The 27,992-nt window shown below is 38.3% G+C and overlaps 1 pseudogene; it reads left to right on the forward strand.

Annotated features, from left to right (window-relative positions):
• The first annotated feature begins 13,144 nt into the window (after window positions 1-13,144).
• LOC129677644 (adenylyl cyclase-associated protein 1-like) lies at window positions 13,145-14,241 on the forward strand (annotated as a pseudogene).
• Window positions 14,242-27,992: the final 13,751 nt, after the last annotated feature.

Genomic DNA, 27,992 nt, shown 5'->3' on the forward strand with positions numbered 1-27,992 from the left:
ATCTTTAACAAATGGTGCTGGTCTAACTGGATGTCTATGTGTAGAAAAATGCAAATAGATTTACATTTATGGCCCTGCACAAAACTAAAGTCCAAGTGGATCAAAGACCTCAACATAAAACCAGACACACTAACCACATTAGAAGTAAAAATGGGGAAGAGACTAAAACTCATTGTCACATGAGAACATGTCCTGAACAGCATACCAACAGCATAGGCTCTAAGATCAACAATCAATAAATGGGATCTCATGAAACTGAAAAGCTTTTGTAAAGCAAAGATACTGTCATGAAAACAAAATGACAGTGTACAGACTGGGAAAGGATCTTGACCCTTTATCTGACAGAGGGCTAATATCCAGAATATATAATGAACTTAAGAATTTAAATACCAACAAACCAAGTAATCCAAATAAAAATGGGATACAAAGATAAACAGAGAATTCTCAATAGGGGAATATGGAATGGCAGAGAAACACTTAAAGAAATGTTCAATGTCTTTAGTCATCAGGGAGATGCAAATCAAAACAACCCTCATATTTCACCTTATACTCATCAGAATGGCTAAGATCAAAAATTCAAGTGATCACACATGCTGGAGAGGATGTGGAGAAAGGGGAACCCTCCTCCATTGCTGGTGGGAATGTAACCTTGTACAATCTCTTTGGAAATCAATCTGGCACTTTTTCAGAAAATTAAGAAGAGTGCTACTTCAAGATCCAGCTATACCACTCTTAGGCATATATCTAAAATATACTCATACTATTCAAGAAGGACATTTGCTCAAACATATTCATAGCAGTTCTATTCATAAAGGCCAGAATCTGGAAACAACCTAGATGTCTCTCAAAGGTGGAATGGATAAGAAATTGGGGTGCATTTACACAACGGAATACTACTCAGCTATTAAAAACAAGGAAATCATGAAATTTTTAGGCAAATGGTAAGAACTAGAAAAGATGATCTTGAGTGAGGTCACCCAGAAACAAGACACAGATGGTATATACTCATTCATAAGTGGTTATTAGACATATAATATAGGATAAACATGCTAAAATCTATACACTTAAAGAAGATAAACAACAAGAAAGACCCTAGGGAAGATGTTCAATCCTCATTCCGAAGGGCAAATGTGATAGACATTGGAAGCAGAAAAAGACAGGGAACAGGACAGGAGCCTACCACAGAGGGTCTCTAAAAGACTACTGATCGAGGTATGGAAGCAGAGGATGAGATTCATAGTCAAACTTTTATGAAAGAAGGGGGAGATAAAAAGAACTGGAATGGACAGGTGCTTCAAAAGGAGATAAACAGAGCCAACAAAACAAAAACAAACAAAAAACAAACAAGCAAACAAACAAAAACTGGGCCCTAGGAACCTTGAAGGGACTGATAACCCAAACAAGGACCATGCATAGAGAGGACCTATAAAACCCTGCTCAGATGTAGCCCATAGACTCAGTCTCCAAGTTGGTTCCCTAATAAGGTGAGTGGGGCTGTCTCTTGACATGAATTCACTTGCAGGCTCTCTGTTACAACTCCATGTGGGGTGCAGCCTTGCCAGGCCACAGAGGAAGACAATGCAGCCAGTCCTGATGAGATATGATAGGCTAGGGTCTGATAGAAGGGGAGGAGGTCCTCCACTATTATTGGATTAGGAGAGTGGCATAGTGGTAGAAGAAGGAGAGAGGGTGGGATTAGGACAAGACAAGGGAGGGGCCACAGCCAGAGTACAAAGTGAATAATTTGTAATAAATAATAATAATTAAAATTAAAAAGTGAAAAAAAGGAGACTGGTTATTATGAATTATGTTCAAAAGGAAGCTAATACTCTAATAATTTGGGCTATTTATATTTAAAATACTAATCAGAGATTTTTATTTGTGGTAAATTATCATCTGGCATTTATTTTATGGAATCAGAGATTCCTGCCATTAATTAGCTTCTATTGCAGTGTCAAGAACCCTGAGGATGTGCCTCTCCATCAACACACTTTCCCAAATGGACATTTCTATGTAGGCAATGGTGATTATGGGTTCCTCTTTGTGGTGATGAGCAATTGAAACACATATGCTCCTTCCTAGTAACAGTAAAGTAATGGTGAGCACATGTGTAGCATTTCTAATGTGTTAGGTACCATTGTAAAAACTTAACCCAATCCAATTCATTTCATGTCCTCTAGCAATAAATGGTAGTAAAATTAATCTGTGGGGATGTGGATATTCTCTGTTGTAAAATACTCCAATGTCTGCTGCTAGAGAAATTTGTTAAAAGAGGTGTCATTTCCCTACAGTTATCTTATCAATTAGTTAATGCTTTGTTCTGTGAACAGAAGAAAACACTTGCCTTATGGCCTATTATATGGTCTACATCTTCTCATCTGCAAAGTAGGCTTTAGTAGTATGTGAAAGTAGGTCAAGTCTTTTCGTAAATTCAACAGTTTTACAAAATAAAGTATTAAATAAATTAAGTTTTCTTGGAATATTTTTAAAATTGTATCCCAGGAAAAATAAGTAGGTATTTTTTTGTTTGTTTGCTTGTTTTTTTATTATACACATTTTTTTAAACTTTTATTAATTACACTTTATTGATTTTGTATCCCCCCATAAGCCCGTCCTTCCTCCCCTCCTGGTCCCACCATCACCCCCTTTCTGCATGCATGCCCTCCAAAAGTCCACTGATAGGAGAGGTCCTCCTCTCCTTATTTCTGATCTTAGTCTATCAGTCCTCATCAGAAGTGGCTGCATTGTCAGGGTTCTAGGTTATCTCCACGGATAGTCCTTGGTTGGAGTATGAGTCTCTGGGAAGTTCCCTGTGTTCAAATTATCTTGTTCTGTTGCTCTCCTTGTGGAGTTCCTGTCCTCTCCAGCTCTTACTATTTCCCACTTCCTACATAAAATTCCATTCACTCTGCCCATCAGTTGGCCATCAGGCTCAGCATCTGCTTTGACAGTCTGCACAACAGAGGCTTTCAGAGGCCCTCTGTGGCAGGTTCCTAGGCTGTTTTCTGTTTTCTTCTTCTCGCTTTCAGAGGCCCTCTGTAGCAGGTTCCTAGGTTGTTTCCTATTTTCTTTTTCTTCTGATATCCATCCTCTTTGCCTTTCAGGATGGGGATTGAACATTTTAGTTAGGGTCCTCTCTGTTGCTTAGTTTGTTTAGATGTACAGATTTTAGTGGGTTTATTCTATGTTGTATGTTTATATGAGTGAGTATATACCATGTGTGTCTTTTTGCTTCTGGGACAACTCACTCAGGATGATCCTTTCCAGGTCCCAACATTTACCTGCAAATTTCATGATTTCCTTATTTTTCATTGCTGAGTAATACTCCATTGTATAGATGTACCACAGTTTCTGCATTCATTCCTCAGTTGAGGGGCATCTGGGCTGTTTCCAGCTTTTGGCTATTACAAATAAAGATGCTAAAAACATGGTTGAGCAAATGTCCTTTTGGTGTACTTGAGCCTCTTTGGATATATGCCTAGGAGTGGTATGGCTGGATCTTGAGGAAGGGCTATTCCTAGTTGTCTGAGAAAGCTCCAGATTGATTTCCAGAGTGGTTGTTCAAGTTTACATTTCCACCAGCAGTGGAGAAGGGTTCCCCTTTCTCCACAACCTCTCCAGCATGTGTTGTCACTTGAGTTTTTGATCTTGGACATTCTGATGGGTGTAAGCTGAGCTCTCAGGGTCGTTTGATTTGCATTTTCGTAATGGCTAATGAGGTTGAGCATTTCTTTAAGTGTTTCTCTGCAATTCAATATTCCTCTACAGAGAGTTCTCTGTTTAGCTCTGTTCCCCATTTTTTAATTGGATTACTTGAGTTGCTGTTTTCAGCTTCTTTAGTTCATTATATATACTGGATATGAGTCCTCTGTCAGATAAAGGGTTGGTGAAGATTCTTTCCCAATCTTTAGGCAGTCGCTTTGCTTTGATGACAGTGTACTTTGCTTTACAGAAGCTTTTCAGTTTCATGAGGTCCCATTTATTGATTGTTGCTCTTAGAGCCTGTGCTGTTGCTGTTCTGTTCAGGAAGTTTTCTCCTGTACCAATGAGTTCTAGGGTATTCCCCACTTTTTTTTTCTAGCCGATGTAATGTGTTTGGTCTTATGTTGAGGTCTTTGATCCACTTGGACTACAGTTTTGTGCAGGGTGATAAGTATGGATCTATTTTCATTTTTCTACATGTAGACATCCAGTTGGACCAGCACCATTTGTTGAAGATGCTATCTTTTTTCCATTGTATGGTTTTGGCATCTTTGTCAAAAATCAGGTGTCCATAAGTGTGTGGGTTTATTTCTGGGTCTTCTGTCAGTTCCATTAATCCATTCTGTTTCTATGCCAGTACCATGCAGTTTTTATTACTGTTGTTCTATAGTACAGCTTGAGATCAGGGATGGAGATACCTCCAGAAGATCTTTTATTGTAGAGGATTGTTTTAGCAATTCTCAGTTTCTTGTTATTCCATACAAAGTTGAGAATTTTTCTTTCCAGGTCTGTAAAGAATTGTGTTGGCAATTTGATGGGAATTGCATTAAATCTGTAGAATGCTTTTGGTAAGATGGTCATTTTTACTATGTTAATCCTGCCAAGCCATGAGCATGGGAGATCTTTCCATCTTCTCATATCTTCTTCTAATTCTTTCTTCAGAGACTTGAAATTTTTTCATACAAGTCTTTGACTTCCTTGGTTAGGGTTACACCAAGGTACTTTATGTCATTTGTGACTATTGTGAAGGGTGTTGTTTCCCTAATTTCTTTCTCAGCCCTTTTGTCCTTTGTATACAGGAGGGCTACTGATTTTTTTGAGTTAATTTTGTATCCGGCCACTTTGCTGAAGGTGTTGATCACCTGTAGGAGTTCCCTGGTAGAGTTTTTGGGGTCACTCATGTATACTATCATCTCATCTGCAAATAGTGATACTTTGACTTCTTCCTTTCCCATCTGTATCCCCTTGATCTCCTTCAACTGTCTTATTGCTCTAGCAAGGACTTCCAGCACTATGTTGAAGAGATATGGAGAGAGTGGGCAGCCTTGTCTTGTCCCTGATTTCAGTGGGATTGCTTTAAGTTTCTCTCCATTCAGTTTGATGTTGGCTATAGGCTTACTATGTTTAGATATGTGCCTTTTATACCTGATCTCTCCAATACTTTAAACATGAATGGATGTTGGATTTTGTCAAATGCTTTTTCAGCATCTAGGGAGATTATCATGTGGTGTTTTTCTTTCAGTTTGTTAATATGGTGGATCACACTAATGGATATCCGTATATTGAACCACCCCTGCATACCTGGGATGAAGCCTACTTGGTCATAGTGGGTAATATCTTTGATGTGTTCTTGTATTCAGTTTGCAAGTATTTTGTTAAGTATTTTTTGCATTAATGTTCATAAGGGAGATTGGCCTGAAATTCTCTTTCTTTGTTGAATCTTTGCGAGGTTTAGGTACCAAGGTGACTGTGGCTTCATAGAATGAGTTTGGTAATATTCTTTCTTTTTCTATTTTGTGTTATAGTTTGAAGAAAATTGGAGTTAGCTCTTCTTTGAAGGTCTGGTAGAATTCTGGGCTGAAGCCATCTGGTCCTGGGCTTTTTTTGGATGGGAGACTTTTGATGAATGCTCCTATTTCTTTGGGGGATATAGGACTATTTAATTGATTTACCTGGTCCTGATTCAGCTTTGGTAAGTCAAATCGATCAAGAAAATTGTCCATTTCATTTAGATTTTCAAATTTTGTGGCATATAGACTTTTGAAGGAAGTCCTAATGATTGTTTGGATTCCTCAGTGTCTGTAGTTATGTCCCCCTTTTCATTTCTGATTTTGTTGATTTGGGTAGTGTCTCTCTGCCTTTTAGTTAGCTTGGCTAAGGGTTTGTCGATCTTGTTGATTTTCTCAAAGAACCAAATCTTGAATTCATTGATTCTTTGAATTGTTTTATTTGTTTCTAATTGATTGATTTCAGCCCTGAGTTTGATTATTTCCAGCCGTCTACTCCTTTTTGGTGTGTCTGCTTCTTGTTTTTCTAGGGTTTTTAAGTGGGCCATTAAGTTGCTTGAATGAGCTGTCTCGAATTTCTTCTTGAAGGCACTTAGTCCCATGAACTGTCCTCTTAGAACTACTTTTACTGTGTCCCAGAAGTTTGGGTATGTTGTGTCTTCATTTTCATTGAGTTCTAGGAAGACTTTAATTTCTTTCTTTATTTCTTCCCTGACCCAGCTGTCATTTAGTAACAAGTTGTTCAGTTTCCCTGTGTGTATAGGCTTTTGCTATTTCTGTTGTAGTTGAAGACCAGCTTTATCCCATGGTGATCAGACAAGATACAAGGGATTATTTCAATCTTCTTTTATCTGTTGAGGCTTGCTTTGTGACCAACTATATGGTCTATTTTGGAGAAGGTTCCATGAGGTGCTGAGAAGAAAGTACATTCTTTTGTGTTTGGGTGTAAAGTTCTGTAAATGTCTGTGAGGTCCATTTGATCTATGACCTCTGTCAGAGATATTGTTTCTTTGTTTAATTTCTGTTTTGTTGACCTATCCTTTGTTGAGAGTGGGATGTTGAAGTCTCCCACTATTAATATATGGGAATCTATATGTGGTTTAAATTTTATCAATGTTTCTTTTACAAAAGTGGGTGCTCTTGTATTTGGGGCATAGATTTTCAGGATTGTGATGTCTTCTTGGTGGAATTTTCCCTTGATGAGTATGAAGTGTCTTTTCCCATCTCTTTTTATTAATTTTGGTTGAAAGTCTATTTTATCAGATATTAGAATAGCTACTCCTGCTTGTTTCTTGGGTCCATTTGCTTGGAAAGTCATCTTCCAACCTTTTACCATCAGGTAATGTCTATCTTTTTGCCTTAGGTGTGTTTCTAGTATGCAATAGATTACTGGGTTTTGTTTACATATCCATTCTGTTAATCTGTGTCTTTTTACTGGAGAGTTGAGTCCATTGATGTTGAGAGAGATTAATGACCAGTGGCTGTTAGATCCTTTGATTTTGATGTTGGCTGTGTTCATAAGTTTGTGTGTTTGGTTCCTTTTTGTTTTCCTGTAGTAAGGTTAATTATTTCCTGTGTTTTCTTGAGAGAAGCTAATTTTCTTGGGTTGTATTTTCCATTCCAGTGTCTTCTGTAATGCTGGATTTGTGTGTATGTATTGTTGAAATTTGTTTTTGTCATTGACTATCTTGTTTTCTCCATCTATGAGGACTGAGAGTTTTGCAGGGTATAGTAGCTTGGGCTGACATCTATTTCTCTTAGGGTCTACATGATATCTGTCCAGGCCTTTCTGGCTTTCATAGTCTCTGTTGAAAAGTCAGGTGTGATTCTAATGGGTTTGCCATTTTTTTTTACTTGGCCTTTTTCCCTTGCAGCTTTTAGTATTTTTTCTTTGTACTGTATACTTACTGTTTTGATTATTATGTGGCGGGAGGATTTTCTTTTCTGGTCAAATTTGTTGGGTGTTCTGTAGGCCTCATGTATTCTTATTGGCTTCTCCTTTAACTTGGAGAAATTTTCTTCAATGATTTTGTTGAAAATATTTTCTGGGCCTTGGAGAAGTGGACTCTTTTTCCTCTATACCTATTATTCTTAGGTTTTGTCTTTTCATATTGCCTTGAATTTCTTGGACGGTCTATGTCAGAAATTTTTTGGATTCAACATTTTCTTTGACAGATACGTCAATTTCTTCCATTGTATCTTCTACACCTGAGATTCTTTCTTCCATTTCTTGTAGTCTGTTGGTTATGCTTACCTCTGTAGTTCCTATTTTCTTCCCTAAATTCTTCCTCTCCATTATTTCCTCTATTTGTGTTTTCTTTAATTTTTCCAGTTCTATCTTCAGGTCTTGAGTTGTTTTGTTTACTTCCTTTATCTGTCTGGTTGTATTTTCCTCTTTTTCTTTTCTTTCCTTCATCTCTGTTTCTTTTATTTCTTTCAGTGATTTAATTATTTCTTCTCTGAAGGCCACAAGCTGTTTGGCTTCATCTTGCCGTATTTCTTCAAGGATGGCCATAATCTGCTTGTCTTTAACTTCCTCCTATTCTTTACGGATAGCCATGATCTGTTTGGTTTTATCTTCCTCTAATTCTTTACGTATTTTATTTGTTTCCTCTATTATCCTCTTCATCAGCATCAATGTATGGTCATCTTCTTGATTTTCTATTATGCTGCGTTGTCCAAGGCTGTTCGCCCCTGGATGGCTGGGTTCTGGAGATGCCATATTGCTCTCTCTTTTGTTGGTTGAACTTTTACGCTGACCTCTACCCATTGGGCTGTTTTAGGTGTTGGCTGTTAGTTTCTGTGCTTCCTGGAGTCCTGAGGTCTGGAGAATTCCCTCGGCCGGAAGATGATTTTTCCTGAAGGAGTCCTCCTCTGCTTTTTGGTTATGGTCACTGTATGGCCAGTGTTTCTTAGGAATTGCCACTGCTCACCTCAGGTGTATAGCCCTGAGTAGTAGCTGTGGTCTTTGTTAGGCAGGGGGGATCTCCTCTTACCCATAGAAGTTCTCAAGACAGCTGCCCCACTGCTGGGTTTCTCGTTATAAATTTAGTGAGCTGCTGCTGTTACAGTTTTCCAGGTACAGTCTTCTTGAAGAACCTGCTGGTTCCCTAGCTGTGGGGTTTTCTCCCAACAGGGAAACTCAGTCTGTTATCCTGGGGCACACAGTTTTGTTCGGGAAAGTGAGAGGAGCGCCCAGTAAGTCTCTGGGCCAGAGGCTGAGTGCTCTGCTCTGGGCCTGGAGAATGTTCACCTAGGTTGAGTTAGCGCTTGGGGGTGCCACTCTGGTCTGGAGGCTGGGTGCCTCACTCTGGACCAAGTGCTGTGTGTCCCTGTCTGGATGGTGGCTGCAGTCACTGCTCTGGTCTGGACACTGTGGGTGCAGCCCTTTTGAAGGACCAGGGATTCCCACAGTTTTGTCAGTCTAGCTAGGGGTAACTGTTTGATCTTTGGCACAGTATCTGAGGGCTGCTGTAATGGCTCTCTGGCTTTTGTAGGTCTGAAGATGCAGCTGTATGCCCTAGTGTCCTAGGGGTACTCAATAATGGTGGCTGAGCACAGAGCTCCTGCCTGCATTAGAAAGCTAGAGCCTAGAGTCTGCATGAATCCAGAAAGTCTTTTGGTGCTGTGTGTCCTGAGCGTTAGACCTGATGATCCCCCCTTCTGGGGGTTTCCTCCTGCCAGGGACACTCAGTCTTTGCTTTTGGGACCGCTGTTCTGTCTGGGGTGGCAAGTAGAACTCACATGCACAGACGCCCTCCCTTGGCTCCGCCTTTCTGTCTTTTGGGAGCCTGGGCATCTGCCTAAACTAGATAATATTCCTGAGACATTTTCGGGGTGGGGGTGTCGATTGAGTGCTCTGAGATCTGACCAACCGTTTCCTTCCCTGTGGGTTTGCACCTGACAATGAAACGCAGTCTCTGGTGCCTGGTGCCCTGGGGCCCACAGTTCTATCTGAGGCAGCGAATCAGATGTGCAGGCAGGGCTCTGTGCAGGTACCTGGGTCCCTGGCTCTGGCTCTGGCCTGGCTCCTGGGGTGTCCGCGGAACCTGAGTCTTTTCCAGGGGATGTCTGGGTGACCTAAGGTCGGTCCCAATCTTTTCCTGCTCCGTGGGTTTATCTCGCGACTGGAAAATCCAGTCTGTGATGTTCTGGGCCCACAGTTCAGTCTGAGACAGTGACCAGATCACGCTGGCGAGTAGCTCTGGGCTGGCGAACAAGTGCCTGGCAGAACCAGGATCTCTTCCTCGGTTTAGCAGTGTGAGTTAAAGCTGATTGATTCCCCCACTGTGGGGTATCCTCTCACCTGTGAAACACAATCACTTGTGTTTTATGGCTGCGAGCTCTGATTGCTGGTCACTCTGCCAATCCTGCTGTGCTGTTGCTCAGAATGAGAGTCCTCCAGGCGCTGCCATCTTGCCCTGCCCCCATAAGTAGGTTTTTTAACAGAAATAATTTTCTTCATGTTGGCTGGTTTGAGACAGCTACACCATATATATGGTTACTGGACACATCTTATTGAGACTGAATTCAGTTATGTTTGTCTAAGCCTTTATGCATACCATTTGGTATTAAGATTGTATGAACACCTGGGCTATTTTCATTGAAATTAATAAAAAGGTGACTAAAGAGGTAGGCAATATAATTATCATATATTCTTTTTCAGTTATGTTAAAATTCACTTTGCAATTTCAGTGGTACACATGATACACACAGCTGTGTATCTCCAGTCAAATTTTTCTTTTTTTTTCTTTCGCTAGTTTTTGCAGTCTTTTTCTAACCTCTTGCCTTTTCCCCTTTTTTCCATATCATTTTCTGTACCTTCCTATCTTCCTCACTTAGGTTTTTCTATGTTTTCTCTTTCACTTGACTCTTCTTGTAGTTTCTTTTACTATTAGTGTGATTGAATACACAAACAAAAACAACTTAAGGAAGAAAGAGTAAGAGCTTACAGTTTAAGAGTAAAGTGCATCATGGTTCCGTACTCCTGGCAGTGGCAGTTTGAATTAGCTGATCACTTAGCCTCTGTAATCAGGAAGTAGAGAATTTTTGTTTGTATGTTTTTCTAGGTAGTTGATTTGTTGTATTTTTCTTAACTTTCTCTTTTGTTAGTAACAAATGTTTCCTATGTCAATGTATTGGCCCTGATGAATTTCTTCCTATTCCCCTTTTGATCATTCATTCCCCTCCTGAGACTCAGTTTTACCTTTTCTCATCATTTTTGTAGTATTTATATGTCTGTGTCATTAACCATCTTCTTAATGTTTGATCATCAAAGACTTTTTTTTTTCCATTCTGTGGCTGTGCCTTTACTCTGGTGCTATAGCAAAGTAGAGAAACTACATTTCTATGTGTAGAAGACTGAAAGTAGAGTATATATCTCACAAAAATGAATTCAACATGAATTAAAAACCATAAAGGTGCCAGGCAGTGATGACACATGTCTTTAATCCCAGCACTTGGGAGGCAGAGGCAGGAAGATCTCTGTGTTTCAGGCCAACTTCGTCTACATAGTGAGTCACAGGACAGCCAAGGCAACACAGAGAGAAACCATGAATCACAAAACCAAAACAAGCAAATAATAAAGATCTTAATATAAGTCATGAAACTTTAAAACTGGTAGAGAAAATTAAGTAAACCTCTTTAGTATATGGATATAGGTAAATATTTTCTGAACAGGATTCCAGTAATAAAAGAAACAACCTTAGGTGATGATAACTAGTATTCCATGAAATTAGAAAGCTTCGGCATAAAAAAGGAAATAATTCAACCAATCAAACACACATAATCACCAAAGTGAAGAGAAAGCCTATAGATTTGGAAAATATCAGACATATGGATAATATTAATAAAATGTAAAGAAATATTCAGCTTACATACATGAATCATCTAATCAATAAATAAGGTAATGGAAGAAGTAGGCAGTTCTCAAACAAAGAAATACAAATGGTGAGTAAATATGTTTAAAAGTTTTAACTTTAAACTATAAGAAAAAAATTAAAGCTGTTTTGAAATTTTATCTCATTACATTAAGAATATCTATCACCAAGAAAACAAATGATGACTCATACTGGCAAAGATGTAGGAAAGGAAAAAGAACCTTTAGTTACTGCAAGTGGGAATGTAAACAAGTACAGCTACTATAGAAGTAAGTATTCCTTACAAACATGAATACAGAATGGCTATATGATATAACCACAAAACTCATCTAAAGCATTCTAGGTCAACATGCCACAAAGATGTTTTCATATCCATGCTTATAGCTGCACTCTTCACAATACCCAGTAAATAGAACCAGCCTAGATGTCCATTAATAGATGAACAGACAAATGACTTGTTCTACATATACATAATGGAATATATGTTGCCATAGTAAAAAAGATGAAATTATACCATACATATATTTCATGTAGTGTGTGTATTTGTTTGTAGGTCACATCAGAAATTAGATAATTTGAGTGGATGTAGAAGTTTCAAGGAAAGTAAGTAATAAAAATGATCATGGGAAAACATGTAGAAGGGATGCATAATGGGGGATTAATTAGAGAAGAAAGGGAACCAAGTAATGTGGGAAGAGAGGACAAGGTGTGGTAGTAGAGAAATAGAACAACTGAGAATAAAATAAAATAATGCCATGATGAAACCTAACAACTTGTATGCTAATCATAAACATTAATTTTAAATCATTTTACTATTTCATGCATCAAAATATTGGTAAACAGCAGTATAAGCAAGTTAACCTCCAGTAAATGTCAATGGAAATAATCACCAGCTCTTTTTACAAGACACAGCAGTAACAAATACAGTAATAGCTTGAGTTTTGACTGCCAGATAGTCATAAGTAAGTCTTTAAGGCAATGAACCTGTAATCCAGTAGCTTTCAACTTATGGGTTGTGACTTCTTGGAGGGGGTTGTCTAGTGACCCTTTCACAGAGGTCACCTAAGACTACCAGAAAACACAGGTATTTACATCATGATTAGTAATAGCAACAAAATTACGTTATTAAGTGGCAACAAAAGTAATTCTATGGTTGGAATCAGCATAACATGAGGAACTTTATTAAAGAAATACAACATTAGGAAGTTTGAGAACTATTTCTGTAACTTTTTTAATTTATCATGTTTTGGCTTTAGTCAGAAAGGGCGAGTCTCCTAACAATATTAAACATTATCACTTAGCAATATAAACACATACACTGAGGGAGAAAGGAAAGGGGACATAATCTATGCAAGTATTTGTGTGCACCTACTATGTGGAAATCAGTATGGGGAGACACTTAAAAAACATCAGTCTTTTAGCTTTATTAGGTTATCTATTATTTTCAGAGAAAATCCAAAAACAATCATATAACACGGTATAGGATAGATATTAAAAGAAATAAATAGGAATTATATTGAGTATTTAAAAGGAGGTGTTTAATTTGCTTGACAAATTCTAGAAGTGAATGTTTTTTATGTAAGTAAACTCAAAAAGTAAGCAAATAGATAGGTGAACTTATTTTATAGTTATTAGTACTACATTAACCCATTATTTTTTACCTTGGATAATTTTAACTAGTAGTTTGGTCACTGTTTTATAGGTTTTCAAATAGTTAAATCTTTAAATACCTTTATTTCAAACTAATAGTCATAGTAATGATCACAGTCTGGAGGTGAGGCAGAACTGTTAAGCTCATGGAACATGGCTGACATGCAAAATCTTGTAGAAAGATTGGAGAGGGTCGTGGGGCTACTAGAGGCAGTGTCACATACCTCTAGACATGCACTGTGGATATGGAGACAGTCCTTCCAAAGGAGCAGGTCCATTTATGCAAGCATTTGACTCACTGCTTGCCAATCCCGTGGCGGAGTAATTGAAGATGAATCAAGAGATTGGGGGAGACGTTCAGAAACATGCGGAAATGATCCATACAGGCTTGAAGTTGGAGCGATCTCTCCTGGTTACAGCTTCTCAGTGCCAGAAGCCAGCTGGTAATAAGTTTCTGATTTGTTGGCACCTATCTCAGAACAGATCCAAGAAGTTACAACCTTCTGGGAGAAGAACCGAGGCAGCAAGTTTTTCAATAATTTCTCAGCGGTCAACGAAAGCATCCAGGCACTGGCCTGGGTGGCTCTGGCTGTGAAACCTGGCCCCTTTGTGAAAGAGATGAATGATGTTGCCACATTTTACACAAACTGAGTCCTCAAGGAGTACAGAGATGTGGATAAGAAGCATGTGGACTGGGTCTGAGCTAACTTGAGTATATGGACAGAACTGCAGGCTTACATCAAGGAGTTCCATACCACCAGTGTGGCCTGGAGCAAGACGGGCCCTGTGGCAAAAGAACTGAAGGGGTTGCCATCTGGACCTTCTTTTGGATCAGGCCCATCTTCCCCCGACTGGACCCACCTCCTCTCCCGGTCTCTACCAGTTCCAGCTCCGACGACTCTGCTTCCCTCTCAGCACTCCTTGCATGGATCAAGCAGGGGGAGAACATCACACATGTCCTGAAACATATATCTGATGGCATGAAGACTCACAAAAACCCTGCCCTGAAAGCTCAGAGTGGTCCAGTTCGGAGTGGTCCCAAACCATTCTCTGCACCTAAACCTCAAACAACCCCCTCCCCCAAACCAGCCCCAAAGAAGGAGCCAGCTCTGCTGGAACTGGTAAGCAAGAAGTGGAGAGTGGAAAACCAGGAAAAGAACCGTCTCCGTACAGATGTATCCCATTGGTGTAAAGGGAGAGGGCACAGGACCCACAGGCATTAGCTTACCCCATGATTTCCTTCACTGTGGTGACCAACTTCTGCCCATTCCACAAGGTCTTGAACTGCTCAGGGACTGGGAACTCATTAAAATCACCGCCTTCTGTAGGAATGGGAACTTTCATCTCAGAAGATTTGGCATTGACTATCTCACAGTCCAGGGAGTTCTTGCTCAGGTAAGAACTCAGGCAGCTTCTCTACTCTGAGAAGCCCAGCTACCTGCATTCACTAAATATACTTCAGACCTGCTGGGCGGGACAGCAGGTCAGTAGATCTTCACGGGAAGGTGCAGCTTCTCACATTAGCACAGCTGCTCCACAGTAGGAGCTTTCGGAGCTGGGGCACTGAAGTTTTCAGCTTTGGGGGTCATTCTACCAACAGTCCTTGGGGGTTAAAAATGTCCTGGAAACAAACAAATCAGAAAGAATACTAATCTCCTAACAGTGGGGATGGGGGTAGCAGGAGCCGATGATTACAGTAGGTTCTAATCAAACCAACTTTCCGAGTTTGACAAGGGAGACCAGGCTTGCCACCAGCATTCCAAGCTGACTTATTTCCTAAAAACATCCTTCATTCTGCATTCCATCCTGGGTCAGTCTCAACCACAATGTAGCAAGCATTCAGCTTGCAGCTGCAGTAGCAGTACCCTTTTTTTTTTGGTGGGGGGTGTCTCAAACCTTTCTTCCCCCCGTGGGATGACTCCCTTGGTTCTCATGGGGACCAAAGACTTAAAAAAGGAAAAAGAAAACCAGCACACCATTCCAAGGAACCTGGCATTTCTCTCCCTGCCAGAGGCCTGCCATCACCACTCATCCTCCTGCTTGTCATACTCAGCAGCTTAGGGCCTCATTGAATGCACCTGAACAGGTCTAAGACAGCCACTGAAGGCTGTTTAGCTCTTGATACACACCAGAATCTTGCACAGCATTGCTACTGCAAATTCCAGCTCTCCATCTAGGACATACTGACCAAAATATGCAACTTTTTTTTTCTTTTGGTGGGAAGCGAGATTGTCCTGTGACTTCTGCCCATTTCCTGAGGCCTGTGGAAGTAAACCTTTATGTACATAAAGTTATACAGAAAATAGAATAAAGTTAATACTAAAAAAAAACCCTAAGTAGTTAAATGAGCATGAGTTGTATTATTATTGGGCACAGTAATACTGTAAAAGCAGAGTGTGAGAAACAGAAGAGACCGTGGTAATCCATTGTTAGTTTAAAGAGGTATATGCATGCAATTGGGGTAGGGAGTGGATAGATTTGTAGCTAGACATACCTGTATTTGCAATATACTTCAGATAATTCCTAGATGGATAACCTGGGGAAAGGTGTTCTGTGTCCTCATTAGTAAATATCCTCACAAGAGAGAATGAGATGAGAGCTTCCCGAACTTAACAAATACAGGGCTTGGGGCTGAGGCCAGAGTGTTTCTGTCTAACTCTCGCTAGGCCTAGACCTGTAATCTAGCCTCCATAGAATCTAATCTTCTGCAAGCCTAGACTTTGAAGACCTCAGCATCCAGCCTCCATCTGCTAAACTAAATCTAGAATGTTTTCAGCCTTCAAATCTTACTGCTGAATAAACTCATCCTTTCTAGTTCTCTCTGAACTCTGGCTGGTTCAACTCAGTTGTTCTGGCTCAAAACTCCTCTCCAAGCTGACTAATTCATCTTTGTTTCTCACTTAATTGCTTTGCTTGGAAAAACTGCCTCTGAACTGCATGAAATTAACTGCACTCAACTGGAATGTAACAAACTGCACCAAACTCTGCTGTACTCTAGAATAGTACTGTACTGTCTCCAAATATTCCCTTGTTGTCTCTCTGCATTCCTCTACAGTAGTTTCTCTTTCCATTAGGTTCTTATGAGAGTTAGGGTTAGGCAAATCCTATCTCTGATTTATTTTGTCAAATATTTCTCTGATTCATCACATTGTCTGCCCCTCAATTAGATATCATTGATTGGAATTAAAGGTGTGTATTAAATTTCAGCCAGAGGGATTAATCATGTATACAAAGGGTGTATCTGTATTCCAGTCTGATCACACAGAAGTCTTTGGATAAGATCCCTTGACAGAGCAGCCATGTTGCTGAATTAAAATTCCTCTACATCCAGTATTAATTTTCTTTGTTTGAACATGGTATATAACTCTTGGAATATTCTGAGAAAGAAATGAGAGCCAGGAGATAAACACATACGTAAATATTTATATATCCAAATTTGACATGTACAACATTTGATGTATGAAAAGTAATGCATTTTCTTTATTCTGCTTTTTGAACACTTTAAGAAAGTGTTCTACAATGAAAAACAACTTTCCTAATATATTTATTTGTAGCAGAACTGAAACTAAATCTACATTTTTAATTCAGTTTCCATTTTCCTAGAATTTGAAGTTGCTGGTTTATCAGATATTTCTTTCCATTTAGGGATAGGTAATTTTTTTTTTTTCTTTTAGGTGAGAGAATCAGTCTCAGTCATTGGCTATTAAACTTCAAAATACAATACGATTACTTGAGAGTTTGTTAAATGTTGATTTCTGGACTGCAATCTAACAGAATCAGGATTGAGTTTTTAGAGTCTAAAATTTTAACAACTATCCAAATAATGTCCTTTTTGATGTCTTCCAGACTACACTTTCAGACAGCCCCCAGTGTCCAACACTCAAATTTGTAAAATTTTTCAAGCTCTAGAATTTATAATTTTTATTTATGTAATTCTGAAACAATAGTGCACAAGAAACTCAATCACATGAGGTACATTTTTTTTGAAATTGTATTTATTGGGGTAGGAAAGACAGCTTAGCAGTCAACCATACTGGCTGCTCTTCCAGAAGGGCCAGGTTCAATTCCCAGTACCCACATGACCATCTCACAACAATCTGTAACACCACTTCCAGGGTATTCAATACCTTCTTCTGACTTCTACAGGTACCAGACACATATAATGCTACAGATATATATGCAGACAAAACGATCATACTTATAAAATGTAATAGACATTTATCTTCAAGTGTTGTGATTCAATATGTATCTGGATAGTATTCTGAAATTTATTCAGGTACAAAATATTTTCCTAGTAAGTGAAAAAATTGTAAAGATGGCTTTTTTATTTGTTGTCATTAATATCTCCTTAACATTCACTATTATTTTAAGATAAATAATCAGTCTTCAGATTCATTATCAGCAGGGTCTTTTTCATTTGTGTTGGCACTGTGGTACAATCCAAAATTTTAATTAGTCAGGAATAAACTGGGTTAACTTTAGAAAAATTTGATTTTTCTTGTTGTTGTAGTTGCTCAGTGTCCTGCCTCTGAGATGTAACAAGCTGTTCATTTAACCCTGATGTCAAATGAAGCTGCTTGATAATAGATTGCCAGGACATTTGTCACCCAGATGCCAGGTTGGGCAGTTTCATAAGATGAAAATACTAAATTTGCGTGAATCTTTGATTCAGATTTTTATAGATAGCATCTTTGAGACAATACTCAAAATTCTATGGAGTCTGGTTTGCTGTGCATATCCCAGGTTGACCTCAGCCTTCAAGTAGTACCTGCTCTCTTACAAATGTAGCACTGTAACCAGTTTAAATTCAAGGTGAAGAAAATGCATCCTGGAGGGCATGGTGGGGAATGCCTTTAATCCCAGCACTCAGTAGGTGGAGCCTGAGACCCTTGGATCTCTGAGATTGAGGTCTTCTGATCTACAGTGAGTTCCAGGACAACCCAGGTCTACACAGAGAAGCCCAGTCTGAAAAAGAAAGAAAGAAAGAAAGAAAGAAAGAAAGAAAGAAAGAAAGAAAGAAAGAGAGAGAGAGAAAGAAAGAAAGAGAGAAAGAAAAAGAAAAGAAAGTAGTTGCTGCTGCTTGGTGTCACCCTGTTGGAAAATTCAAATGGCACCTGAGTGGAGAGTGAGGACTGAAGCAAAGGAAGACACATGGGATCAGCTCAAGAGGCCTGTCAATAAAAACTGTAATAGCCCAGTTTATCCCACAGCTCCTTAAAAAAAAAACAACAACAACAACAAAAAAAACAAAAACAAACAAACAAAAAAAAACACATAACATATCAGTACAAGGAAGGGGTTCATGGAACAGTCAAACTTGTTTTCTGTAGAGCAGATATGGTCCAAGACCACACAAACAAGTTAAAGGAGCTTGGCAAAACATCCTGTTATTTTCAAGGTAAGGGTCAGGATGAAAACAAGTTTTTCACTGCTTGCCAAACAGGCAGCTCTCCACAAGAAAGAAAGAAGAAAAAAAAAGATTTGTTTTTGGGATTCATCCTGGAAGAGAAGGTACATCAAGGTCATACTCAGTTACATAATGAGACTGGGGACAGACTGTGCTATACGAGGACTCTGTCTCAAAATATAAAACATGATTTGGAAACCTTTTTGTCTTCTCAGCCCAGATTTGATTAAAATTTCCTCTCCTCCTACTTCATTCTTCTAGTTACTGTGATTCTCCTCTTGAGTAAACCAGTAAATATTTTTTAGCTCATTGAATACACACACACACATACATACATATGTATGTATACATACATACATACATACATACATACATACATAATGTATATGGAATATATATTATATAGAGCATATATTATATATAGAATATATATATAAATATAATATATTATATATAGGATATATAAATATAATATATATATTATAATATATAGTATTATATAGGATATATATATGACTGGGTCTATATTTTACTCACTTAATTCCTTTTCTAAGCAAGTCATTCCTGGAGGTTTTTTGCTTGTAGCTGTTCAATGTCTATGAATATCTCCATCAGAATGGCATTTATTGTTCCCCCATTTTTTTTGCTCTGGAGTTTTTCTATTTTTGAAATGTAAAATTAACTTTCAGGAAATCATCAGCACTCCTAGTGATTTTTACTTTTCATTTGGTGTCTTAACTTTTGATTTTATTGGCTGGTAAACTTTAAATATGTGGTTTTAATAATAAAATACTTATTTGATTCCCCGAACCACCAAAATTATCTTAAATAAGTATTTATTGAAAATGTCACTAAAGAGATGTGATCAAACTCCAGGACCATGGCAAAAGGACTTAAGCTTCTGCAAACCCTTGTGGACTCTCCAATAACCAATTACAAACTGGGTCATATTCACTGTAGAAGTTTGAATTAAATTGTTGCGCATAGATTCAGATTTTTGAATACTTAATCCCCAGTGAGTAGCACTGTTTAGGAAATTTAGAATATGTATCCTTGTTGGAGGAGGTCGTTGGAGGTGAGCTTTGAGAGTTTATAAAGATTCATGCCATTTCTAATTTGCTTTTTGTTTCATTTGTGAGACTGGGCATGTTAGCTCCCAGCTTCCTGCTCCTGTTGGCATGTCTTCGGTTTGCTGGCAGAGACTTCTCCATGAGCTAGTTGCTCATCTCTCTGAAACCACAAGCCTTAATGAACTCTTTTACAAATTGCTTTTGGTCATTGTGTTTTATCACACTAATAGAAAAAAATCTAGTACACACAACATGGATGACCATCATTTGAAAAAGCTTGTTTCCTATTGAAATAGCAGATTTCTACTTATTATATCTTGTGTAATATTTTAACAGAAGACAGAATATTTTCAGATTATTTTAACATAAGCAAAAATACAACAAAGAGTTTTATATAAGAAAAGAATAATCATTTCCATTCAGTTCCCCTCATTCTATAGTATATTTAATACAAAACAACCCTTAGATCTTAAAGAAACTCAGAAAAAAATTAAGATTATGGATTTTAATCCAAAGGAGAACTCAGTGTCATCTAATATAATCTTTCTAAATTAAAAAAATAATAACATGTAAATACATATGTATATATTACTTATACATTGCATCAAATTTCACCTGTTAACTATATTAACTGTGAAGTTCAGTGGTGATAACAATATTTACATTATATAATTTGCTTGCAAGAAATGGATGATTACCTTTATTAAAAAACAGAGATACTTACTGCTTATTTTTGAAGAGAAACACTAATGCTCCTTATTATCACAAAACTAGGCTTTTATACAATCTTGAGCCTTTTGTGACTATAAATAGCTAAAATATAACTTGTGTCAAAAGCATACTGTGGGAATACTCTCTCTTCTGGGTACTTTGTGAATCATTAATATACTTTCAACTTTTTGTTGTCAGTGAAAATTTTACTTGTCAGAGCTGTTATTTGTTTTGTGTTATAATTTTATTTTATTTTGTTTTAAGTGTATGACTGTTTTGATATCTGTATATCATGTGTGTGCCTGGTGCCCACAGAGGCCAGAAGAGGGTGTTAGATTCTCTAGAACTGGAGTTACAAACAGTTGTGGGCTGCCATTTGAGTGCTGGGAATTAAATCTGGGTTATATAGAAGAGCATCCAGTGCTTTTAATTACTGAGAAATCTCTACAGTTCCATTTGTTATGTTTTAAATTTATATAAGATTCAAACACTGAATATGATGTTCATGTGAAAAAATTTGAATAGCACAAATTTGAAAACATCTATCAATTTTACTTAATAACTATAAAGTTGACATTTTGTTTTGTCAGGGGAGAGGCAGATTTCTACTGTGGACTCATGATCATTTCTGTTGGCTAAACATTCAGATTACTGGAATTACAGGATAATACTTTCACACCTGGCTCTGAAATTGACTTTTGTGCTCCTTAGAGTCATGTCCTTTCTGATAAAAGCAATTAAATACAATAAATCCTACATTTCATGCTGTAATTAGTCTTTTGGTTTTTTAAAATTAAATTTATTTATTCACTTTATATCCTGATAGCAGATCACCACCCCCACCAACCTACCCCAGCACATCAGGTCTTATCAGGACTAAGTGTATCCTCTTCCCCTGAGGTCAGACAAGGCAGCCCAGCTAGGATAAAGTGATTCAAAAGCATGCAACATAATCTATGTCAGAGATAGCCCCCTCTCCACTTGCTAGGGGACCTACATGAAGACCAAATTGCCCATCAGTTACATACTTGTTGCGGGTTAAAATCCAGTCCATGAATACTCTTTGGTTTGTGGTTCAATCTCTTTAAGGCCTCATAGGCCTAGGTTAATGGACTCAGTTAGTCTGCCTGCGGAATTCTTTTCCCCTCCAGTTACTTCTGTCCTTTACCCCATACGTCCATAAGACTCGCTGAGCTACACTGTTTGGCTACGTGTCTCCGCATCTGTTTTCATCTGGTGCTGGATGGAGCCTCTCAGAGGATAGTTATGCTAGTCTACTGTCTGCAACAGTAACAGAATAATAGAGTCAGAATAATAGAGTCAGGGACTAACTGTCTACCATGGGAGGAGTGTTGGTCATTTTTTCAATCTCTGCTCCATCTTTATCCCTGCACCTCTTGTAGGCAGGGTGAATTTTGGGTAGAGAGTTTTGTGAGTAGGTTGGTATCCCCCTCCTTCCACTGGAAGTCCTGGCTTGCCAGGAAGTAGCAACGTCAGTCTCCATGTCCCTGTTGCTAGAAGTCGCAGGTAGAAAGCTGGAGTGATCCACATATCCTCCCAGGAGCTTCCTCTGTCTCAGGTCTCTAGCATGTCCAAGAGATGCCCTCACTCCTTAATTTCCCTTATCTTTCCTATCCCTCTCACCTTCCACCCCAGCTCTCCTCACATCTGATCTCCACCCTCAATCCTATTCCCACACATTCTCCCACTCACTTTCCTCATTTCATCCACTTCCTGCTTCTACTCCATTTCCCCAAAAAAGTAGGATTCAAGCATTCTCCTTTGGGCCCTCCTTGTTACTTAGCTTCTTTGGGTCTGTGGATTATAGAATGGTTATCCTGTACTATAAGGCTAATATTCACTTATAAGTGAGTACATAACATGTGTGTCTATCTAGGTCCACGTTACCAAACTCAGGATGATATTTCTAGTTTCATCCATTTGCCTGCAAATTTGTGACTGGTTTTTAATAGCTGAGTAGTATTCCATTGTGTAAGTGTACCACATTTTCTTTATCCATTCATCAGTTGAAAGATGTCTTTGTTGTTTCTAGTTTCTCACTATTATGAATAAAGCTGCTTTGAATATGGTTGAGCCTTGTATTATGGGAGAGCACCTTTTAGATAAATACCCAGGAGTGGTAGGTATAGCTGGGTCATGAGGTAATTTTTTTTCCAAATTTCTGAGAAACTCTGAGATTTATTTCCAAATTGGTTATACAAGTTTGCATTCCCAGCATCAATGGAGCAGTGTTTCCCTTTGTCCTCCTTGCCATCATGTGCTGTCACATGAGATTTTGATCTTAGCCATTCTGACATGTGTAAGACAGAATCTCAGAGTCCTTTGAATTATATTCCCCTGATGACTAAGGACGTTGAACAATTTTTAAGTGTTTCTTGACCATTTCAGATTCTGCTGTGAAGAATTCTCTGTTTAGTTCTATACCCCATTTTTTAAATTAGGTTTTTTGGTCTCTTAGTGTTTAGTTTCTTGAGTTCTTTATATAATTTGGATTTACATCCTTTGTTGAATGAAAGGTTGGTGAAGATCTTTTCCTAATCTTTAGGCTGTCATTTTGTTCTATTGAGAGTATCCCTTCTCTTACAGAATCTTTTAAATTTCATGAGGTCCCATTTATTAATTGTTGACTTAGTGCATGAGCTATTGGTGTTCTTTTCAGGAAATTGTCTCCTGTGTCAATGAGTTCAAGGTTCTTTCCCACTTTTTCTTCTAAGAGATTTAGTGAGTCTGGTTTTATGTTGAGGTCTTTGATCCACTTGGACTTGAGTTTTGTACAGAGTGATAAATATGGATCTATTTTCATTCTTCTACATGCAACTTCCAGTTAGATCAGCACCATTTGTTGAAGTCGCTGTCTTTTATCCATTGTACAGTTTTCGCTTCTCTGACAAAAAGCAAGTGTCCATATATGTGTGTGTTGATTTCGGGATCTTTGACTTGATACCATTTTTTCAGAAGGACTGTTTCTGTGCCAGTACAATGCAGCTTTTATTACTATTGCTCTGTAGAACAGTTTGAAGTCAGGGATGGTGATACCTCCAGAAGTTCTTTTATTGTTTAGGATTATTTTAGCTATTCTGGGTGTTTTGTTTTGTTTTCCCAAATGAAGTTGAGATTCATCTTTCAAGGTCTGTAAAATATTATGTTGATATTTTGATGTGAATTTCATTGATTTGGTAAATTGCTTTTGGTAAGACCGTCATTTTTACTACTGATCCATGAATATTGGAGATCTTTCCATCTTCTGAAGGTGTCTTTAATTTCTTTCTTTAGAGACTTGACGTTCTTGTCATACAAGTCTTTCATTTGCTTGGTTAGAGGTATATCAAGATATTTTATATTATTCGCGGTTATTTTGAAGGGTGATGTTTCTCTAATTTCTTTTTCAGCCCATTTGTCATTTGTGTACAAGAGGGCTACTGATTTTTTTCTTAGTTAATTTTGTGTCCAGCCACTTTGCTGAACTTCTTTATGAGATCTAGATGTTCTCAGGTAGAATTTCAGAGGGTCACATACATCAAATCATCTAGGAATAGGGATACTCTGACTTCTCTTTTCTATTTTATATCCCCTTGATCTGTTTTAGTTGTCTTTTTGCTCTAGCTAGTACTATATTGAAGAGACATGGAATGAGTTACCAGCCTTGTCTTGTCCCAGATTTTAGTGGAACTGCTTTAAATTTCCCTCCACTTAGTTTGATGTTGGCTATAGGCTTGCTGTATATTGCCTTTATTGTGTTTAGGCATGTATCCCTGATCTTTCCAAGACTTTTGACATGAATGGATGCTGGGTTTTGTTAAAGGCTTTTTCAGTACCATGTATTTTTGATCACATATTTTTGTTTTTGTTTTCAGATTGTTTATATGGTGGGGTACATTGATGGATTTTTGTATGTTGAACCATGTCTGCATCCCTGGTATGAAGCCTACTTGACTAGTGTAGATTATATATTTTTAATGTTTTTATATTAATTACAGTTTATTAAATTTGTATCCCAGCTGTAGCACCCTTCCTCATTCCCTCCCAATCCCACTTATCCTCTCTCATCTCCTCTCATGCCCCTCTCCAAGTCCACTGATAAGGGAGGTCCTCCTCCCCTTCCATCTCACTCTAGCCTATCAGATAGCTTCAGGACTGGTTGCATTGTCTTCCTCTGTGGCCTGATAAGGCTGTTGACCCCTCAGAGGGAGGTGATCAAAGAGCCAGCCACTGATTTCATGTCAGAGACAGTCCCTGTTCCCCTTACTAAAAAACCCACTTGGAGACTGAGCTGCCATGAGCTACTTCTTTGCAGGGGTTCCAGGTTATCTTCATGCATGGTCCTTGGTTGGAGTATCATTCTTAGAAAAGTCCCCTGGGCCCACATTTTTTTGGTTCTGTTGCTCTCCCTGTGGAGTTCCAGTCCTTTCCATGTCTTTCTATCTCCATGTTCTTTCATAAGATTCCCTGCACTCTGCCCAAAGCTTGGCTATGAGTCACAGCATCTGCATTGATACCCTACTGAGTAGAGCCTTTCAAAGGCCCTCTGTAGTAGGCCCCTGTCCTGTTCTCTATTTTCTTCCTCTTCCGATGTCCATCTCATTTATTTTTGATGTATTCCTGGATTAAGTTTGAAAGTATTTTATTGAGTATTTTACATAAATGTTCATAAGGAAAATTGGTCTGAAATTCTCTTCCTTTGTTAAGTCTTTCTTGGTTTGGATATCAAGATGACTGTGGCTTCATGGAATGAGTTTGGTAATGTTACTTCTGTTTCTAGTTTGTGAAATAGTTTGAGGAGTATTAGTATTAGCTCTTCTTTGAAAGTCTGCTAGAATTATCCCTTAAAGCCATCTGGCCCATGGCTTTTTTTTTTTTTTTGAGACTTTTTAATGACTCCCTTTATATCCTTAGTGATTATAGTTATATTTCAATCTTTTGCATGATCTTGATTTATCTTTGCTAAGTGGTATCTATCAAGAAAATTGTCCCAGCAGGCCTGCTCCAGGTGCTGGGTAGAGCTGCGGGCCAAAGGCTAGGACCATGTGAACCTAGGGCCTGGGAGCCCTCCTTTGTAAGGCAGGTAAAGCATGGGGCTGGAGGCTGAGTGATTTTGGAACACAGGAGCCCTTCTTGGGAAGGTGGATTATCCCAGATTTCACAGGGGAAACACAGACTTGGTCATTTTGCAATCAGCTGTGTGGCCTCATGTTTGCTCTCCAGTGAATCATCTTAAAATTTTTTTCTTATTACTTATTTATTACAAATATTCAATTTGTATTCTGGCTGTGGCTCCCTTCCTCCTCTCCTTATAACCCCTCCCCTCTCCTTCTTCAATTCCTATACCCCTCCCCTAGTCCACTGATAGGTGAGGGCCTCCTTCCCTTGTATCTGACCTTACCTTATCAAGTCTCATGAGGGCTAGATGCATTATCTTCCTTTGTAGCCTAACAAGGCTGCACTCCCCCAGGGGAAAGTGATCAGAGACTCTGCCACTGAGATCATGCCAGAACCAACCCCTGCCCCCCTTACTAGGGAACTCATTTAGAGACTGAGTCTATGGGCTACATCTGAGCAGGGGTGGTTTTAGGTCCTCTCCATGCGTGGTACTTGGTTGGGGTATCAGTCTCTTCAAGGCTCCCAGATCCCAGCTTTCTTTGGCTCAGTTGGTCTTCTTTCAGAGACCCCACCCCTATAAGTCTTTCTATCTCCCTGTTCTTTCATAAAATTCCATGACCTCTGCCCAAAGTTTGGCTATGAGTCTCAGGTTCTGCTTCATACCTTGATCAGTACAGTCTTTCAGAGGCCTTCTGTGGCAAACTGTTGTTCTTTTCCCTGTCTTCTCCTGTTTCTGATGTCTATCATATTTGGCCTTCTGAATGAGGACTGAACATCTTCCCTAGGGGCTTTCTTGTTGTTTAACTTTTTAGGAATATAGATTTTAGTATGTTTATCCTATATCATATCTATAATAACCACTTATGAATAAGTATATACCATGTGTGTCTTTCTGCTACTGGGCTACTTCACTCAAGATAATCTTTTCTAGTTCCTACCATTTGTCTGCAAATTTCACAATTTTTTCATTTTTAATAGCTGAGTAATATTCCATTGCATAAATGTACCATAATTTCTGTATCCAGTCCTCTATTCAGGGACATCTAGGTTGTTTCCAGCTTCTGGATATTATGAATAGAGCTGCTTCAAACATGGTTGAACAAATGTCTTTGTTGTATATTTGAGCATCTTTTTGATATATGCTTGAGTGGTATAGCTGGATCTTGAGGTAGCACTACTACTAGTTTTCTGAGAAAGCACCCAATTAATTTCCAAAGTGGTTATATAAGGTTATATTCCCACCAACAATAGAGGAGGGTTACCCTTTTGCCACATCCTCTCAAGCATGTGTTGTTACTTGAGTTTTGGATCTTAGACATTCTGATGGGTGTAAGGTACAATCTCAGGGTTGTTTTGATTTGCATCTCCCTGATTACTAAGGAAGCTGAACATTTCTTTAAGTGTTTCTCTGCCATTTGATAGTCCATTTGAAAATTCTCTGCTTAGCTCTGTACCCCATTTTTTAATTGGATTACTTGGTTTGATGGTGTTTAACTTCTTAAGTTCTTTATTTATTCTGGATAGTAGCCTTCTGTCAGATACAGGTTTGAAGATCCTTTCCCAGTCTGTACGCTGTCATTTTGTTCTGATGACAGTGTCCTTTGTTTTACAGAAACTTTTCAGTTTTATGATGTCCCATTCATTGATTGTTGAATTTATAGCCTGTGCTGTTGGTATTCTGTTTAGGAAGTTGTCTCCTGTGCCAATGAGTTCCAAGCTCTTTCCCACTTTTTCATCTAAAAGGTATATGGTTTTATGTTGAGGTCTTTGATCCACTTGGACTTTAATTTTGTGCAGGGTAATTATGCATCTATTTGTATTTTCTACATGTAGATATCCAGTTAGACCAGCATTAGTTGTTGAAGATGCTATCTTTTTTCCATGGTAGTATTTCGGCTTCTTTGTAAAAAATCAGGTATCCATAGGTGTGTTGGTTTATTTCTGGGTCTTCTATTTGATTCCATTGACTGTTTCTCTGCCAGTACCACATCATTGGACTTTTAAGTCATTATTTACAAGTATTTTTTATAGTCAGTTTTCCATTTGTCTTCAAGTAACTGCTTTCAGCAGCTATTAATGAAATATTTATTACAAGTCTCAAAAAACACAAAACTCAGAACATTCACATTCCAGTGAATCCATTCTAAGAATCCTTGTTTTTTCTCTCTCTTTTCCTCTCTCTCTTTCTCTCTCATAAGATTTACATGTATAGACACACACACACACATATATCTCCCTTTAGCACCTTGTATAGTCTGTGTATTAATCCTTAATCAGTTATTCAGTTTATCAGTATTTTGTCCTATTCAGTGGACTGCACTTTTACTCTGTGGACAGATGTTTTCAAGGATCAAAAGTTTAAAATTTTCATAAATATATATGTATGTGTAGTATAATTTACTTTTCATCTTTGTCTGCATTTTCACTTTTATCTCAAGGAATTTGCAAAAATCAACGGTATTTTTTTCACCTGAGTATTTTACAGTTTTACCTTTATGTCTTTGATGTGTTTTTATTTTGTACATGTTCTAAAGTACATTTTGTTCCTCAAAGTGTTGCAGTTTGGAAGCTTATCATTGAGTGTAGTAATGTCAGATTTGGTGAGTCCTTAAAGATCTATTTTAATGAAATCTGATGGAATGAGATTGATTATGTTTTCCAGAATTCA

Source organism: Psammomys obesus, unplaced genomic scaffold (genome assembly GCF_907164565.1).
Source record: "Psammomys obesus unplaced genomic scaffold, mPsaObe1.curated_primary_1811, whole genome shotgun sequence".
Taxonomy (NCBI): Eukaryota; Metazoa; Chordata; class Mammalia; order Rodentia; family Muridae; genus Psammomys; species Psammomys obesus.